General features: G+C 38.2%; 1 pseudogene; it reads right to left on the bottom strand.

Annotated features, from left to right (window-relative positions):
- Nucleotides 1–1,064: 1,064 nt before the first annotated feature.
- LOC121138911 lies at nt 1,065–4,076 on the bottom strand (annotated as a pseudogene).
- Nucleotides 4,077–19,983: the final 15,907 nt, after the last annotated feature.

Genomic DNA, 19,983 nt, shown 5'->3' with positions numbered 1-19,983 from the left:
AATAGGGGTTTGCCAATCTTATTGATTTTCTCAAAGAACCAACTGAACCAACTCTTTTGTTTTACTGATTCTGTACATTGTTTTGTTGATTTTATCCCTGAGTTTATTTCTTCCTGTCTACTCTTGGGTGTGATTTCTTATTTTTGTTATAGAGCTTTCAGGTATGTTGTTATGTTGCTAGTATACTATCTCTCCAATTTCTTTTTTTTTTTTTTTTGGTTTTTACGAGACAGGGTTTCTCTGTATTGTTTTGGTCCAACCTGGCCACGAACTCACAGAGATCCACCTGCCTCTGCCTCCCGAGTGCTGGGATTAAAGGCGTGCGCCACCACCGCCCGGCAATTTCTTATGTAGTCACTTAGTGCTTTGAACTTACCTCTTAAAACCGCCTTCATTGTGTCCCGTAAGTTTAGATATGTTGTATATTCATTATCTGGAACTTTCAGTGACCATACCAATCAAACTCCCAGAAGATTTTCCTACCATGCAATACATAGACACTACTCTCTCCTAAGATCTAGAGGGCAATAGAAACTGAGGGAAAAATTTTACCCAACAAAGACAGGACAAGATATCAGTGTCTCAAATTATAATCTTCCCAAACCCAGATGCCTAGATATCATCATAAAAACATAATCAGTAACAGCCAGGACAATATGTCTCCAATACAGCTAGCAACTCTACTACAGTAGGCCCTGAGAATTGCAACCTAGCTGAACTGCAAGACAAGCATCTTAAAATAGCCTTTATAAATATGATAGAGGTCCCTTAAAGAGGTCCCTTAAAGAAATCTATGAAAACACAAATATAGAGAAATTAATAAAACAGTTCAAGATTTAAAAGTGGAAATAGAATCAATAATAATAGTAAAAACCGAAGGAAATTTGGAAATGAAAAATTGAGGAACAGAAACAGAAACCTCAGAGGCAAGCCTCACCAAGAGAATAAATGACCTAAAGCAGAAACACCATATTTTAGATATGTTTATTTGATCAAGTTGGACACTTTTATATTAGCAACCCAGCATCTTCTATAGCATTACACATAACATGCCCACAGTGATGAGTACAGAAGCACATGAACATGGCTCACCCACTACCACTGCTGTGTTCCAGATCCACCGAGACAACTCCAAAGGCACCATCAAAAACTAGGTGCTACATTTCTTCCACTGTCCCACTTGGAATAGCAACTCAGGAAATAATTGAGAGGGTTTATAATGTATCACTTGTAGTTCATACTAGAATTCACTCAATTTGAAAAATTGCCAGTTCTGTCATATATGCCAACACACCAATAAGGTATTTATGACACAGAATCTTTATTTTCCCATCAGTATGTGCTGAAGCTACAGATGTCGAGACACGAACCAATCTTGTGGCTGATAAGTGAATTTTGAAATGCCTATGGAAATGTGAATAAAGGCAGTCCATAAATAAGTCAACTTCCTCCTGGGTAACCTCCCCAGGTGTTTTGTGGACACTGTCCCATAAAGCTTTTGCATCCTCTGGATAAATTGCATAAGAAATATCCAAGCTTTGAGGGCTACAGGGTACAGACCAAAAAAAATTCAGTAGTAGCCATGTAATGGTCCATTTTGCATGCAGTCCACATAGCAGCCATCCAGGAAAGATTAAAGGCACTGATTGCTAAAGGACTGAAGCAACAGTCAAAGGTTTTCTGAAACCAGCCTCCGATTAAAGATGTATTGGACGCTGCTCCATTTGCAAGGAATAGGGGTAGACAGGTGAAATCTTCTGAAACAGTCTCCAGCAGACTCTCTCCAAAGACACAGCAGAACCAACCAGTCCACAACACTCTATCTTCTCTGTGCTCACGGGATGACTGAGATTTTGAGAGAATCTGCACAAGAAATGCTTCAGGGTCCCTTTGTGTTCCTTTCACTCCAACTAGAGTAGAGAAAATCACTTTGATGTTGAAGTCTTCTCCCACTTCCACAGCAAGTCCTTTTTGCCTTTCAGCAGCAATAAATGCACTTAGAAGTCTAGAATATTCTTTGAAATTAGTATAGGAGAATTTATACAGGGGAGTTAAACTATATACAGTCCATTGTTTGTGGAGGAGAAATGCAACCTTCTAAGGATCGATTTCTTCCTGCAACTGTGTACATTGGGGAATTTTCCTTCGAGGTGGACTAGGAAAAAATGAACTCTGTCTCCTGACGGATTCCAGTCGTTTCTGCAGAGGGGTGGCACCTACGAAGTAATCTTTAAGATTTTAAGTCCTTCGTCTAGAAGTTGATCCTTGTGAATCATAAGGATCCGTGGTCAAAAATAGGTCGTAATGATGCTGTCATCCATTCCGGACTCACGAAGCATTGTTCAAGTCTGGCTCAAAGACTACGTCCAGAGGAAATTTTTTTGTTTTCATAAGAAAAAAAGAAAACAGCCAAAACGACTTCTAAGAGAGAAGCGAAGCAATCCTTGGTGAGTTCAGGAGACATCAAGACCAGTGAGGGAGCCTTGGCTAGCTCAAACGCGGGCGACACCGGAGACTTCACCTTGGGAGAAACAGTTCTGCTTCCTAGCGGCCCGGCTCTGCGACCCTCACTCCTCGGAAGCTAGCATCTGCCCATGAAAGACACAGTGTCTCCAAAGCCCCCTTTCGGAAGCTCTCCGGTGATCAAAAGTAGACCTGAAACTCCTAGCATAAGGCGCAACTCCGCACACCCCACGCCCTCCTCTATATGTATCATTTCTAATCAGTTTCTCTCTTTCACTTTTTAGGAAAGTAAATGTGATAAAAAAATAGAAAATACTATGTTGATCCATGGAGTATTGCTGAGAAACCAGAAGAAATTGCCTGCCATAATTCAGCTAGAATCATGAGCATGGTGGTAAATGCTTTCAAAATAAGCTCATCCATGCAGATCTCAAGCATGAAGCACCATAGAGTGGAAAACCACCACAGGACTCTCCTGCACCTGTCGCCCATTTCCTATATGCAATCTTGTAGCATATTTAGAAGCTTAATTTGAGAGATCCAAACTTACTACTTCCTTGGACTGCATATAAAATGTGTCAAGGCACAACTTCCTACTAGAAGAAAATATTGTGATTTCTAGAAAATATGTCAGCCTCACAAATATTTCTCACTTTGCAAATAAGAGCAAAAACCACCTGAAAATTTCATATGTATTTTCCATTACATGGAACAAAACATAATGCATTCTTCTAAAGTTTGCAACCTCGTGCACTAGTCCTACAGTCAAGTTTTCTTCTTGAAGGGTCAACTAGTTTACAATATGGACTTTCTAGGCCTTTGTAATATGCATCAAAATTATTCAGCTCTTTCATTATAACAGAAAAGCAGTTACAAATCATATACAAATGAGAAAAATCCAATACAGACTTATTTATAAACACAATTACAGGCAGGACTTGACATTAAACTCCCGAGCCATAGTTTGGACATGCCAATGTTTCCAGTGACACAGTTTATAACGATGAAAATGAACATTTCTAAGTAAGTATAAAGGAAAAATGTTATAGCCTGTGAAGATATTTGTGCAAGTCACTACACAGGACATTAAGCTCCTGAGAAAATGTGAAAATTGCATAAATTATTCCAGTTCTTTCTAGTTTCTGTATTATCCACATCAATTTATGTTCAAATCTTTTTGATGAGGATTTAAAACAGCGTCTACTCATAAGACCGATAAGAGGAAAAGCTCGTGTCCCAAAGGGCAGCACTGGGACAAACTGCATTTCCCTCCAGGAGAACCAGACACAGTAAAACAGAAGTAGCTGCTTCCAGTGAATTCCTTGTGGGTGGGAGGAGCTTTTAATGACAATTAGTAAACAACCCAAAAGTACATTTTTCCCCTGAAATTTCAGTTCCAAAGTAAAATCTTTAGGAAACATTTCTAAGATATGTCAGACAATTGGCTTAACTCTACAAAATCATCATTTAGCCTTAACTTAAACTACCACCATGCAAAACACTCTCACAGGGCAAGTGTACTGCTTAGTCAGCATGTTACCCCAGACGGCTCGAGGATGCAGAGGAACACTAAAATCTAGATATGAACCATGACTCGTTCTGTCATCTGGCATTGGGGATGGAGCCTGCTTGTCTCTATAATGAGCTGTCTGATATTCTGTCTGTTTTACGTGCAGCAAGCAGGGGTAAATGCTGACATATTATTAGCAAGATGCAACTAAAATTATTCTATAGCGAGACGCTTCACAAAATGCTCACCACCCATAATTTACTCACACATTCCCTCTGATGTAAAATAGCACACATTTAAAACTTTTCAACATAGTTATAACTGACCCCAGGGAGAATTTCCTAAAAGTTCTCTGATACCTGATATATTTGACTAATGACTGAATAAAAATACACTATCATGTGTCATTCAAGATACAAAAAATAATATATTCCTTTGATTTTATTCTGTTTGTATATTTTTTTATTTTATTTTCCAGTTTAAATTTAGATAAGAAACAAGGTTCTTCACAAGTCAGTTCCAGGTCCCTCTCCCTTTCGCTCTACTCCTCCCGTGCCCACCCCCCAACCCCCCCGTTATCCCCTCATTCCCCCAGGGAGGGTGAGGCCCTCCATGGGGGTGTCCATAGTCTGTCATTTCATATAGGGCAGGGCCTAGATCCTTCCCCATGAGTTCAGGGTGACAGTGCACCTCACATTGTTCTATGGGAGTCCAAAGTCCGTGTGTATACTTGGGATGGGTACTGATCTGCTGCCCAAGGCTCAATAGATTACCTAGGCCTCCTCACTGACACCCAGATTGAGGGGGTCTTGATCAGTCCCATGCTGGATTCCCAGGCTGATGCCTGGGATTCAAGAGTTAACCTTTCTCTGGTCAGCTGTTTCTGGGGGTTAAACCAGCCCAGTCTTAATCCCTTTGATCACCAGTCCTCCCTCTCTGTTACTGGCTTTCTTGAGTTCAGCTCAGTACTTAACCAACGGAGTCTGCCTCTTCTTCGATCAGCCACTAAATGACTCTCTGGCCATAGGATTGTAGGCTGGCACTCCCCAGATCTATGTCTAAAATCCATATATAAGAGAGTACATGCCATGTTTCTCTTTTTGTGACTGGGTTACCTCACTCAGGATGGTTTCGTCTAGTGTGATCCATTTGCCTTCAAATCTCATGATTCCATTATTTTTTTCTGCTGAATAGTACTCCATTGTGTAAATGTACCACATTTTCTCTATCCACTCTTCGGGTGAGGGACATCTAGGTTGCTTCCACGTTCTGGCTATTACAAATAAAGCTGCTATGAACATAGTGGAACAGACACCTTTGTTGTATGAATGGGCATCTTTTGGATATATGCCTAAGAGTGGAGTTGCTGGGTCTTGTGGTTGGTTTATTCCCATTTTTCTGAGGAATCTCCATACTGATTTCCAAAGTGGCTGAACCAGTTGGCACTCCCACCAGCAATGGAGGAGTGTCCCCCTTTCACCACATCCTCTCCAGCATAAATTGTCATTGGAGTTTTTGATTTTAGCCATTCTGACAGGAGTGAGATGGTATCTCAGAGTTGGTTTGATTTGCATTTCCTGGATGGCTAAGGATGTTGAGCACTTTCTCAAGTGCCTCTCCGCCATTTTAGACTCCTCTATTGAAAACTCTCTATTTAGTTCTACAGCCCACTTTTTAATTGGGTCCTTTGATGTTTTGGAGACTTGCTTCTTGAGTTCTTTGTAAATTTTGGAGATCAACCCTCTGTCAGATGTGGGATTAGTGAATATTTTTCCCATTCTGTGGGCTGCCTTTTTGTCTTGCTGACTGTGTCCTTTGCCTTACAGAAGCTTCTCAGTTTCAGTAGGTCCCATTTATTAATTGTTGATCTCACTGTCTGTGCTACTGGTGTTATGTTCAGGAAGCTGTCTCCTGTACCAATTCGTTCAAGGGTACCACCCACTTTCTCTTCTAAGAGGTTCAGTGTGGCTGGATTTATGTTGAGGTCTTTGATCCATTTGGACTTAAGTTTTGTGCATGGCGAGAAACATGGATCGATCCACATTCTTCTACATGCCAGTCTCCAGTTATGCCAGCACCATTTGTTGAAGATGCTTTCTTTATTCCATTGTATATTTTTAGCTTCTTTGTCAAAGATCAGATGTTCATACGTGTGTGGGTTAATATCTGGGTTTTCAATTCGATTCCATTGGTCTACCTGTCTATTTTTGTGCCAATACCAAGCTGTTTTCAGGACTATAGCTCTATAATAGAGCTTGAGGTCAGGGATGGTGATGCCTCCGGACGTTGCCTTGTTGAACAGGGTTGTTTTGGCTATCCTGTATCTTTTGTTTTTCTATACAAAATTGATTATTGTTCTTTCAAGGTCTGTGAAGAATTGTGCTGGGATTTTAATGGTGATTGCATTGAATCTGTAGATTGCTTTTGGCAGGATTGCGATTTTTTACTACATTGATCCTACCTATCCAAGAGCATGGGAGATCTTTCCATTTTCTGAGGGCTTCTTTAATTTCTTTCTTTAAAGATTCAATGTTCTTACGATACAGGTCTTTCACTTGTTTGGTTAGCGTTACCCCAAGGTATTTTATGTTGTTTGTGGCAATTGTAAAGGGTGATGTTTCTCTGATTTCTTTTTCAGCCCTTTTATCATCTGTATATAGTAGGGCTACTGATTTTCTTGAGTTGATCTTGTAGCCTGCCACTTTGCTGAAGGTGTTAATCAGTTGGAAGAGTTCCCTGGTAGAGTTCTTTGGGTCATTGATGTAAACTATCATATCATCTGCAAACAGTGAAAGTTTGACCTCTTCCTTCCCAATTTGTATCCCATTGATCCCCCTTTGTTGTCGTATGGCAATAGCTAGAACTTCAAGTACCATGTTGAAAAGGTATGGAGAGAGTGGACAGCCTTGTTTTGTTCCTGATTTTAGAGGAATTGCGTTGAGTTTCTGTTCATTTAGTTTGATGTTGGCTGTTGGTTTACTCTATATAGCCTTTATTATGTTTAAGTATGTCCCTGTTATCCCAGATCTCTCCAAGACCTTTATCATGAAGGGGTGTTGGATTTTGTCAAAGGCTTTTTCAGCATCTAATGAGATGATCATGTGTTTTTTTGTTTTTCAGCTTGTTTATATGGTGGATTACGTTGATGGATTTTCGTATGTTGAACCATCCCTGCATCCCTGGGATGAAACCTACTTGATCGTGGTGAATGATTGTTTTGATGTGTTCTTGGAACCGATTTGCCAGTATTTTATTGAGTATTTTTGCATCAATGTTCATGAGGGATATTGGTCTGTAGTTCTCTTTCTTAGTTGTATCTTTGTGTGGCTTGGAGATCAAGGTTATTGAAACCTCGTAGAAAGAGTTTAGCAAAGACCCTTCTGCCTCTGTTGTGTGGAACACTTTGAGAAGAATTGGTATAAGCTGTTCTTTGAATTTCTGGTAGAATTCTGCACTGAGGCCATCTGGACCTGGACTTTTTTTGGTTGGGAGACTTTTAATGACTGATTCTATTTCCATAGGGTTATAGGTCTATTTACATTGCTTATCTGTTCTTGATTTAGTTTTGGCAAATGATAGCTATCCAGGAAGTCATCCATATCCTTTAAATTTTCGAATTTTGTGGAGTACAGGTTTTCAAAGTATGACCTAATGATTCTCTGGATTTCCTCAGAGTCTGTTGTTATGTCCCCCTTTTCATTTCTGATTTTGTTAATTTGTGTTTTCTCTCTCTGCTGTTTGGTAAGTTTGGACAAAGGTTTGTCTATCTTGTTGATTTTCTCAAAGAACCAACTCTTCATTGCATTGATTTTTTGTATTGTTTTCCTGGTTTCTACTATATTGATTTCAGCCCTCAATTTGATTATTTCCTGGCGTCTACTCCTCCTGGGGGAGTTTGCTTCTTTGTGTTCTAGAGCTTTCAGCTGTGATGTTAATTCTCTAGTATAACTGTTCTCCTGTTTCTTCATGTGAGCACTTAGTGCTATGAACTTCCCCCGTAGCACTGCTTTCAAAGTGTCCCATAGGTTTGGGTATGTTGTGTCTTCATTCTCATTGAATTCGAGGAAGTCTTTAATTTCTTTTTTTATTTCCTCTTTGACCCAGGGATGGTGCAGTTGAGCATTATTCAATTTCCATGAGTTTGTAGGTTTTTTGCAATTTGTGTTGTTGTTGAATTCTAATTTTAAAGCATGGTGGTCTGATAGGACGCATGGAGTTATTCCAATTTTTTTGTAGCTGCTGAGGTTTGATATGTTGCCAAGTATGTGGTCGACTTTTGAGAAGGTTCCATGTGGTGGTGAGAAGAAGGTATATTCTTTTTTATGTGGATGAAATGATCTATAGATGTCTGTTAATCCCAGTTGGGTCATTACTTCTATTAGACCCTTTGCTTCTTTGTTGAGTTTTTGTCTGGTATTCCTGTCTAGTGGTGAGAGTGGTGTGTTGAAATCTCCCACTATAACTGTGTGGAGCTTTAGATGAGATTTAAGTTCTAATAATGTTTCTTTTACGAATGTGGATGCCTTTGTATTTGGGGCATAGATGTTCAGGATAGACACTTCCTCTTGGTGGGTTTCACCTGTGATGAGTATGTAATGACCTCCTTCATCTCTTTTGATTGATTTTATTTTAAAGTCTAGTTTGTTAGATATTAGGATTCCTACCCCTGCTTGTTTCTTGGGTCCATTTGATTGAAAAATTTTTTCCCAACCTTTAACTCTCAGGTAATGTCTGTCTTTGAGGGTGAGGTGTTTCTTGTATGCAGCAGAAGGAAGGGTTCTGTCTTCGAATCCATTCTGCTAGTCTGTGTCTTTTTATGGGTGAGTTAAGGCCATTAATATTGAGGGATATTAATGGCCATTGATTGCTCATCCTTCTTCGATTTGCAATGGTTGTTGTTGGTGGAATTATGTATGGAATTTCACCCCTTTGTTCTTTTGGCTGTTGGTTCTGTTTGTATCTTTTAAAGGCAAGCTTGCTCACTAATTATCAAAGTACCAAGTTGTATTTTGAGAACCTTACAGTCATTCTGCATAGATTTATTTAAGTGATAAACATACAAATTAAATAATCCAAAATAAGATTTTTACATAAAATCTGTACGGGAATATTAGACAATAATAATATGGACAAATCCTTACTTTTTTAGACCAAGTGTCACCATCTAACTCTGATTGGCCTGCAACTCTCTATGTATGTAGACCAAGCTGGCCTACAAATACACAGAAACTCACCTGATTCTCTAAGGCCTGTTTTTAATGAAATACAACTTGGGACTTGTTTTATTAGTTAAAAAGTTACAAATTCAAAGACAAATTTAGAGTCACTGGATTGACCTCTCAGTTTCATAAGATAGTTCTTAATGAGGACAAATAAAATACATATACATATTATAAATATGACTGTTTTATCTACATGACAAATCTTGAAAAAATACTATTACTTAAATTTATGACACTCATCTTAAGCTCTGTTAAACATAAAATTTTACTAATATAACATTCAAATACTTAATAATTTGAAAGTACAGTGCAGCAAAGAAAACAATAAGTCTAGAAAAAAGAATACCTTCACACTTAAATAATCTTGCTACCAAGAACAAATTGATCAATCTGCAGTATAGTATTTCTATTAAAGAAACCATCCTGAGTGAGGTAACCCAGTCACAAAAAGACAAGCATGGTATGTACTCACTCATATGTGAATTTTAGGCATGAAGTAGGGGAGTGCCAGCCTACAATCTCACAGCCAGAGAGTCTGGGAAACAGGGAGGGACCCTAAGAGAGATATGCATGGTAACCCAGAGAAGGGGAAGTGGACAGAATCTTCTGAGGGGACTGGGAGCACCGGGAGGTAGGGAGGGGAGAGGAAGCTGGGAGAAAGAGTGGGGGTGAAGAGGAGGGGAGAGGAGGACATGGGGGAGCAGGAAAGTTGAGTCTTGGGAAGAATAGAGGAGAGCAGGATGAGAGCTACCATAATAGAAGGGCCATTATAGGTTTGAAGAGAGATCTGGCACTAGTGAGATGTCCAAAGACCTACCAGGATGACACCAACTGGCAATCTAAGCAATAGTGGAGAGGCTACCTTAAATGCCCTTCCCTGATAACATGATTGATGACTTCCTTGTGTGCCATCCAAGAGCCTTCATCCAGTGGCTGAAGGAAGCAGAGGCAGACACCTACAGCTAAACACTGACCTGAACTCCTGGAAACCAGTTGCAGAGAGGGAGAAGTCATGAGCAAAGGGATTAAGACTTGGCAGTTGAAGGACACAGAAACAGCTGATTTGAATAAGGGGGAGCTCCTGGACCCCAGACTGATGCCTAGGAGGCCAGCATGAGACTGTTCCAGACCCCCTGAACGTGGGTGTCAGTGAGGAGTCCTCAGCATTCTTTGGGGCATTAGATCAGCATTTATCCCCGTCATCCAGATGGACTTTGGGAGCCCATTTTACATGGAGAGATGCTGTCTTCACCTGGACAAAAGGGAGCAGGCCTAGGCCCTGACCAGGATGATATGGGATGATATGACAGACTTTTGAGATTCCCCCATGAAGGGCCTCACCCTCCTTGGAGAGTCTAGTGGGGATTGGAGGTGGGATTGGGGGAGTGTTGGAGGGGGGACAGGAGAGGATGGGAGGGAGAGGGAACTGGTATTGATATGTGAAGCAAGCTTGTTTCTAATTTAAATTTTAAAAAATTCTGGTGAAATAAAAACACTATGAAGTTTGTTAGTTTGGAAGTTTTATGCTTTGTCACTAGTATTTCAATAGGCTGCATGTAGGCTGGAGATGAAGTTCATGTCCAGGTCCACAGTATATCTCTAATGTACATGCTTTCTTCCTTTATCCTCTTATTCATAATGACTGCAGTAGGGCGCTAGGAAGCATACATGTCAAGGAAAGCATGTTCTACATTGTTCCCAATGTAAGTACTACATCAAAACTAAGCATGATGGATATTCCCTCTAAGGCTCTATGCTTATCACTCAGCAGGGAGAAGTTCACAGCTGCAGCAAAACATGCACAGAGACCTGTGCTGCTAAGCAAGTTCTCCTAATTCCTCAGATTCAAAATTCAGTAACTTCTGACAATTCGTTGCTTACTTCAACCTATCCAAAACCTGGAGTAAAGCTTGTGAACAAATCATAGAGACCTCAAGAATTTGGAAACCTAACCCCATCCTTCCTCTCTCCCTCATTCACTCTGTTTCTGTCTCTGTGTGTGTCCTACCTCTGTGTGGGTACACACATGTGCTTTGTGTGTATCTCTGTGTGTGTGTGTGCATGCACATGCATATGTGTGTGTATGTGTATATTTGTTTCTTCAATGTCTATTCTCTGGAAGTGAGACAGAGTCTTTGTATGTGATACTCATTTTTGCCATATCAATAATTTCCATTGTCATGTTGTGTCTTGCTTAATGATAACATGATCTAACAAATATGCCGTTGGTTGTTGTTGTCACTGTGTGTATCGGAGTGTGTTTTTTCAGATTAAGATGACAATCTTGTCACTGGAGGATATAATTTTATAGGATCACTTTAGCATATGTGGTCTCCTAAAACATTGTTAAGAGGTTAACTTGACTCTAAAAGCTAGCACCTCAGTCAACACAGGTCAGAGAACACTGTGTTTGATGTTTCATCTTTGGTTGCTGAGATTAATTCATTATGCTATCATTATGTTCTCCAATCTGCTCTATATACAATGTTTCAATGTATCATTTTCACTTCAGTCTTCCTAGGCTGATATGAAATGAATTAATATTCCACTTATAAATATCCAATATACCCACACTGACTACATGTTTTTTAAAAGGTTAATCTGTAAGCTTTGGTTACCCAGTCATGAATGATTCCTGTAAATTATCCAGCATGATTCCAGTTCTTTCTCAAATACTTTCCTCTTGTACACATGAGGCTCTTCCAAACCACATTAGCTTTACTCTCTTCAGACATATGCTCATTCTTTTTCATTCACTTAATGCATTTTGAACACCCTCCCATCCTGTCACAGTCGCCTTTAAGGGATTTGAGTTTTAGCCAGAAGATTCATATGTTTCTCATAATGAATAGTTGTTTGAATTTCTTCCCCAGTACTTGAAATGTTATGATTTAAATTATATTTCTATGTACATATGTATGCCTGATATCATGAGTCTAGGGATGGAGAGCCACGAGAAAAGTTAGTTTCTAGGAAGTAAACCTTACATATTTAAGCTATACTTCAAAGAACTAGTTGATGTCCTGTATTACATTTCTACAAATTAATATTACACTAACAAATTGATCATTCAGATTTTCAGATCCAGTTATTACTCACAGTCCTCAAATTATAAAGGCTATAATTTGAATATATTCAAGTTTAGCTACAATATAAACATTTTATTATAAAATTCCAATATAGGAAGCTATACATGCTTTACAATTTCATTCCTCTCCGTTTCTCCCTGGACACTTTTCTGTGGTATCCTGAGTACCACAGGGTCTATTCAGAATATTTTAGTCTAACATATCTTTCTGGCAAATTCTATATATTAGCTTCACTGAGAAGCAATCTGGATCTTCCAGTAAAACAAGGTGCATATGCCCTCCACCCAAAGCATTTTCTACATTATTTGTCTTGTCTTAACTGTAGTTTCTACTGTTTTCTCATCCCATAGTTGCCTTTATAAAAGGCTACTCAAAAATATTTATGCTATTTACTAGTAGAAATCTTGGACCCTCTCATTTTTGTGTGGATAACACAGTATCTGGTATGACCAACAGTCTTAAATTGATAAACCTAGGATTAGGTGAACAATGGATTGTTAAGAAGGGTGCAAGACATTTTATTCCTCTACATGTCTTAAATAAATGGCATCTACTGCCTAGTCCTGTAACACAAAAGCCTTTCTCAGTGAGTTACAGAAACTTAGCCCACTACCCAATGGAATCAGCATTTTATCCTGCTGAGCCTAACAAGATAATACGTTGCTGTCAGAACAACCCTGTAACATATGGAAACATTTCTGAGCACATCATTCACTCATCCCTCTAATTGACATTCAGCATTTCATTGGTTAATCCAAGTGGTATAATCCCAAAATGTGCTTTCTGTACTTTAGCTTCTTTAGTCATCAAGTTATCTTTCCCTCCAACCCGTCCCAATAACTTCAATAGTACTACTAGAGGCACAGTGTAAATATCATAACATGGGCTTGTTTATACAAAAAATCTGGGGCTAGAGAGGTGACTCAGTTAAGAGTACTGGCTGTTCTTCCAGAGAACCCAGGTTTAAGTCCCAGAACCCACACAGCAGCATACAACCATCTGCAACCCTGGTTCCAGAGGATCCAATGTCCTCTGGCCTTTGTGGGTGCTACAAACTTGTCATGCATAGGCATATATGTAAGAAAACACAGACACAAAGAAATGGCAAACAATAAGATGTTCACAAGTACTTTTTAAAAAATCAAATGTATTTTCATAGTTCCAGATTGAATACTAGCATTTTTGTAACTATTTGAAATAACCCATAAATGTGTCACCATCCATTTAAAAATAACAGGATAAATCAAAATCCCTTCATGTTGTGAAGGGAAAGTTAAGTCCCAATTAAATGTCAACTTCCAGATAACATCCGCAAGGAAGATTTCTATTCCTGCAGTTAGGGTGTGAACTCTAGCCATCTGTTTTGTTCCACCAGGCACAGTGGTATCTCTCATCTTCCCAGGGTCTTTACTTCTATTACAAATACCCATTTATATGTACCTAAATAAAATTTCCTAAGTCTTTGTTTGAAGTCTGATAGAATATACAAACCTTACTTTCTAAAAGGCAGGACTAAAGTAAGGCCTAATTCCTCACAATTTTTCTCTGAAATGGCACTTTTTAGATCTTCCACTTACTCAACCACATATATACTTATCACATATATGCTATTCACCCATCATATATCATATATGTGCTATACATACACACATCATATATATTCTGTACACACATCATACGTATTCTGTACACACATCATATTTATTCTATACACATATCATGTATATTCTATGCATCCAAACATATCCCATATATTATACACATGCATCATGTATCATATTACTGTACACACATTTTATATACATGCTATACACACATCACATACCATATATATGCGACACACATACATACATCATATATATATGCTGTACATGTATATTTAGAAGTAGTTTTGAGTCTCATAATTAGTTCATAACAAATTTCATTCTTTCATCTCCGGAAAAAAATTGTGAAAAGTGTTAATATTGAGAAAAGGAAAGAAGCCTTCGGACAGAAGCAAAGCCTGGGGTGCGTCTCTGGAGACTCCTTTACATGATGCACACAACGCTACTGATGTGCTGAAGCTGTTTTGAAAGTGTGTTCTTCTTTCACACAGAGATAAAAAGAAAAGCTTTTAGGTCATGAGCTACTGGGAGGAAGAGATAATATCTCTGGTGCTTTGATGTTACAAGTAGTCCCTGATTACAGAAGATTCTCATGTGAAATAAGGGCCCTGGTAAACTGAGCCTGCATATTTAACAGAGAAGACTTGTGACATTCTTGGTTTTGGGAGCACAGAGCGAAACAAGACAAAAGTATGGCAAAGCTTTGTTACTTTAATGTAAAAGTTATTCTTCGGTGTATCTGAAGATGTAGTGCAATTTTAAAGGAAAGCACAATTTCTGCATTCATCCGGAAACTTTTTGTCTAGAAATATCGCTAAAGCATGAACAATAAGAAGTAAGAATGAATGAACAGCTCAGAGTTAATTTGATGTACAAATTGGTTTTAAACTTTTGAGCATTTCCTATGAACAAAAACTCTAAGCTACTGGCTAATACACAAAACACTGATTTTCCACTACTGTGTTATTTTAAAGTTTAGATGTAAATAAGATCAAGTTTGAAAACATATGTTAAATGCATTTTAGTATGTTCCAGATGTTTTTAAACCTTGCCATTCTGGTCAAAATAATAATTGTTTTAAGTTCTCCATTACATTTGGGAATCAAAGCATTTGATAAAAGTATGCATGAATTACAAAAATGCAACCTATCATTATGAGCATAAGTCTAATATTATAAAATTCACAAAAGTTACAACATGCAAAGTCTACCAGTGTTTGGGAAACTCATTCAATATATGTAAAGGCATATAAACAAGATAAATATATAGACACACAGACAGAAATATGGGGGCTGTTTAGGTAAAAGAATGATTCTAGACTAAAAATATGTCACTATGGACAAGACTATATTATCCCTACTTTATGTGTGTAGTACAGGATAATGAACCTGTTTAGTGGCACTGTAAACTCAGTTGCATTCTAAGCCCCCACCCCTTTTATGAGATGGGGTCTGGATGTGTAGCCTAGTCTGAACTGAAACTCATAGCCTTCCTGGGTAAAAGTATTACAAATATGTTATTGCCCATGGCTTACTTTCACCGAGGAAAACATCTCAAACATCTGTGCAATTCTATAAAAATGTGTTTCTAACATTTTACACTATATCCATATGAATTAATGTTTACTTTTTCCAAATTCCTTAATAATAGTTATTTACAGAGTTCTTTTTAAAATATCATTCAAAATGAAGTTGATAGTCTACAATAAAAACATAACAAAAAAGAAAAACCTGGCTAAGAGTCCTCTGTATAAGAAAAACGAAATTGTTTATAAATAAATTTTTAATGAAAATTCTTACTCAGGCTCTCAGAATTGGTCACTGAGATGCTAACATGGGTGGCACCTGACCTGTAAGACCCATGTGCTAAAGAATCTATCCAAGAGCCACCAAGAGCCAGCCCTTAACATGATGACCTTCAAAATAACTAAGTCATGAGATGGCACCCAGGACAAGATTCATATTCTTATTATGAGGGGGCCTTCTTCATGAAGTGAGCATCTTGCTTTAAGGTGCCATTGCCTTCTACCTACTGTCAAGGCTAGCACAGCATGAAGAGCCACATGAGGGAACCTCAACTCCAATGTATATTGTCAAAACCATAAAAAGTAGACTAAAATAATGACCAAGGAAAATGCAAAATAAAAATTAATGCCGGGCGGTGGTGGCGCATGTCTTTAATCCCAGCACTCGGGAGGCAGAGGCAGGCGGATCTCTGTGAGTTCGAGGCCGGGCTGGACCGACAGCCTCCAAAACAATACAGAGAAACTCTGTCTCATAAAACTGAAAAAAAATTAATATAGAAACAAGGACCACCCATATTTTCTGAGAATCTATAGAGAAGTGCAAACAGTTTCAAAACTAACTGAAATAGTAGATGGCACACAATTTCAAAGACACAAGTCGCACCAGAAAGCAAGCAGACACTCTGAGTACAATGGACAAAAACAACACAACTAGTCTTGTAACAGAGTTTCTCTGTAGACAGTCTGCTGCTGACAGTGATACTTCCAGTGAGAGCAAAGAGAAGGTCTGGAAATTTGGAAAGACTTTACAGTAATTTAGTTGTTCTTTTCAAACTGGGGAAAACATAGACACACCATCTATACTACCCAGCTTTCAGCTAACTTTGAAGTGATTAATTTTGGGTAATCACACTGCTAAGCAATACATTGTCAGTTAGCTTTTCAGAAGACAATAGCACCTCTGCTGTGAGTTAAGAAGAGAAATTATTGGTTAGGTTACCTTCCAGAGACATGAAAGTCTAGTCCATGGCAACCATCAACTTTGCTTTGGGTTTTAAGTAAATGACCCTTCTAACATCAGAATCCAAAACACCACCCATAGATCAATAAAACTGCCAACATGTATTCTAGCTGATCTATAAAGGTAAATCTCTTCCCTTCCCTATACCTTAAGTCACCCAGTAGCTTATTTCTCCTAAAAATCATCCTAAACTCTAATCTTAGGAGGTACGTGTTTGTCCTGTGTCTTCTATCTATTCATGCTTGGCTGCTTCCCAAATTAATTCTCTTTGACAAAATCTTGCTGTTTCAGTAACTGGCATCCTGTGCATCAGACAAAAATGGAATTGGTTTGATAGTACTTTTATTAACCTTTTTGTTTTTCTATGGTGACAATGTGTTTATTCATGAAAGACTCACAGATAACACCTAAAATTAGCTGAATCTAAAAGAAAATTTCAGGTTCCAAATGTTAAATACTGTCTGTATCAGTTATTTTTATCTTGCCATGAAAAAAATACCATGATCCAAATCAACTTTGACTAAGTATTCCAGAGGTTTAAGAGAAGGCATAGATGTAGTAGCATGATGCAGGTCTGAGTGTTTGGAATCAGGGAGATAATCTTACACACACACACACACACACACACACACACACACAAAGCAAGGAGGGAGAACAGAGAGACAGGGAAAGGTACAGAACCTTCAAATCTATTCCCAGCCTCATCCCCTAATGTTGCCATAACCTCCACAAACAACATATCCAACTTGGTACTGAGTGTTCAAATACACACAGAAAGTTATACAGGACATAACTGACTCAAATAACAACATAATCTCTCTTTTTAATCAACATGATCTTTCTACTGAATCTTTGGGAATTTCACGTAATGCATCCCAATCCTATCAATTTCCCAGTCCCTTCACATCAGAACTTCCCCTCTTCTAGTGCCCCACCAAAGGAAAACTTAAAAAGAAATAATAAAAATAAGATAAAAATAAAAAATAAAAATGCAAGTGATAATATTAATTAAGAACAAACAACAAAAAAGCAAAGAAGAAAAGAAAAACACTCCACACCTCTGTCTTTCCCACCTCTCCATCACCTCTTCATTTCTCTTGGTGGTCTGGATGCTGCTGTGTGTCATGCAGTATACTCTCGTGTCCACACAGCTTAACTTGCAAATGTGTAGTATTAGGAGGTTTTGCCTTGTTGGAGCAGTTTTGGTCTTGATGGAAGAAGTGTGTCACTGCAGAGACGAGGTTTGAGGTTTTATATATACTCTCACTCTGAGTGAGACAGGCTACTTCCTGTTGCCTGCAAGTCAAGATGTAGAAAACTTGGCTACTTTTCCAGTACCATATCTTCCTGCATGCCATATGTTGCACCATGATGATAATGGACTAAACTTCTGAAAATATAAGCCACCCCAATTAAATATTGTTTTACTTTATGAGAGATCCCATGGTCATGGTATCTCTTCACAGCAATAGATCCCCTAAGACATAGGGGGACAGTTCTTATATTTGGGGGTGGGGCCAAGCCTTCTGTGCCTGAACCAAGGTCATAGAAGTTCATCATTCCAGGGCACAAAAGGGTAAGGGTCATCACAGCCCGCATACTTCAACACATGATTCACACGATCCCCTGTGGCAATGTAGACAAAGGGACATCAACATAGACCCCAGCTGCAGGAGGACCACAGACCCAGACATGGCCATCAGCACCAGCTTAATTCTGAATGTCACCATGGACCAAGTTAGCATCACAGGCCTCTAAGATCACCTTGGGCCCAGCAGCCTTATAGTCCCTAGACTCCAACAAGAGCCCAGGTGGTGTCACAGACCCCAGGAATTCTCATGGCCGTCAATGGTAAGAGGAGTCATGGACCTCAACACAGACTCTGACTGTAGTTGGTCCAATGACACAGACATAGTCCTCATCAGCATCCCAGGTCAGACTACACCATAACCACAGGTGACAGCACAGGCAACATAATCTTATCCTCTATTTAAAGAAATGTGTTTCTCTGTATGTGAGTATATTTTCATATGTGGAAAGGATATATCATTTTCTTCCCTCTGTATTCTAGATATTTCTCCTGCTTTTATTCCATTAGCACATTATTTCTATAAGCAGGGAGACCCTTGTTTGCAAATAATAAAATAACAGAAGAGAGAATTCCAAATGGAAACACATTTTCATTCAACATAGGTTTTATCCAAAGCAAAATTTATAAACTCTAATTTTTATTTCATTATTAAAAGAAAAAGGACAAATGTGTAAAATAAACTTGAGAAAAAATACAAAAGTGAAAACAAAGTGAAGAAAGGAAAGTAAGTATAACAAATGAATTTAAAAATAAACAACATTTCAATTTACAGCTCAGATTGATATTGTAAAACTTTGTTAGATACTGGAGGAATGCTTGCTGTAGTAATAAAACCTGAAAGGACCCAAGACCCAAAATATTCTGGGCAAAGAGTCATGTGTTAAATTCATTCATAGAAATTATGAAAATCTCTCTGCAAATCTGTATTTCTGTTTTAAATTTTATTTCATCAGATCAGTACACATGAGTATTTGTACAATTGTTGGTATATACACTCAAACACCCCCAAATTGAGTCAAGATATGAAGTCTTCTGCATTGGTACTTTCTCGGCAACACTGATATTTATGTTTTAGTTTGATTTTTTTAATTATACTATTGACACAAATGTATGAATATGTCATGAGGATAAAACCCATTATTCTGCACAAGATCCTAAAAATGTAATCTTAAAAATCTTATTTTTTGTAATATTATATTTTATTATATTTTGAGAATCATAGAAAAATTATACATTGTATATAGTCATAGATGATAATGAATGCATATACTCACTTCTACCACCTGTAAGTTAGTACTTTGAGCATTTTGTAGTCTGAAGATCTTTATCCATGTACATATCCATAATTAAAAGTTATTTTTCCCTTATGTTGTGTTATGAATAAAGAGACTCACTAAGTTTTGGACTATAGAGGACTTATATTGCTTATGCAACAATTCACTAAGAACAGTTACAAAGGAGGCTGGAGAAATGGCTCAGTGATTAAGAACAGTTAGTTACATGTTGAAAGAAATTTCACATTTAAAGGAAATTAGTTTTTTTAAACCAATCATTTTATTACCTATCAAGAAAAGTATAATTTGTACTTGAACAACTATCCAGGGTTGTAATCACCAGAGTTTTGGAGTGGTTTCAATGAGTGTGTGCTATCATCGATTCTTACAATATAAAAGTACAATAAATGAAATTTGATCGAATCAACTAACCAACCAATGAGTAAAGTTATCACTCCCTAGATG

This window comes from Mesocricetus auratus, unplaced genomic scaffold (assembly GCF_017639785.1).
Source record: "Mesocricetus auratus isolate SY011 unplaced genomic scaffold, BCM_Maur_2.0 Super-Scaffold_6730, whole genome shotgun sequence".
NCBI classification, from domain to species: Eukaryota; Metazoa; Chordata; class Mammalia; order Rodentia; family Cricetidae; genus Mesocricetus; species Mesocricetus auratus.
Note: the sequence above shows the minus strand (reverse complement) of the source record. Positions and strands in the feature narration are given on the sequence as shown.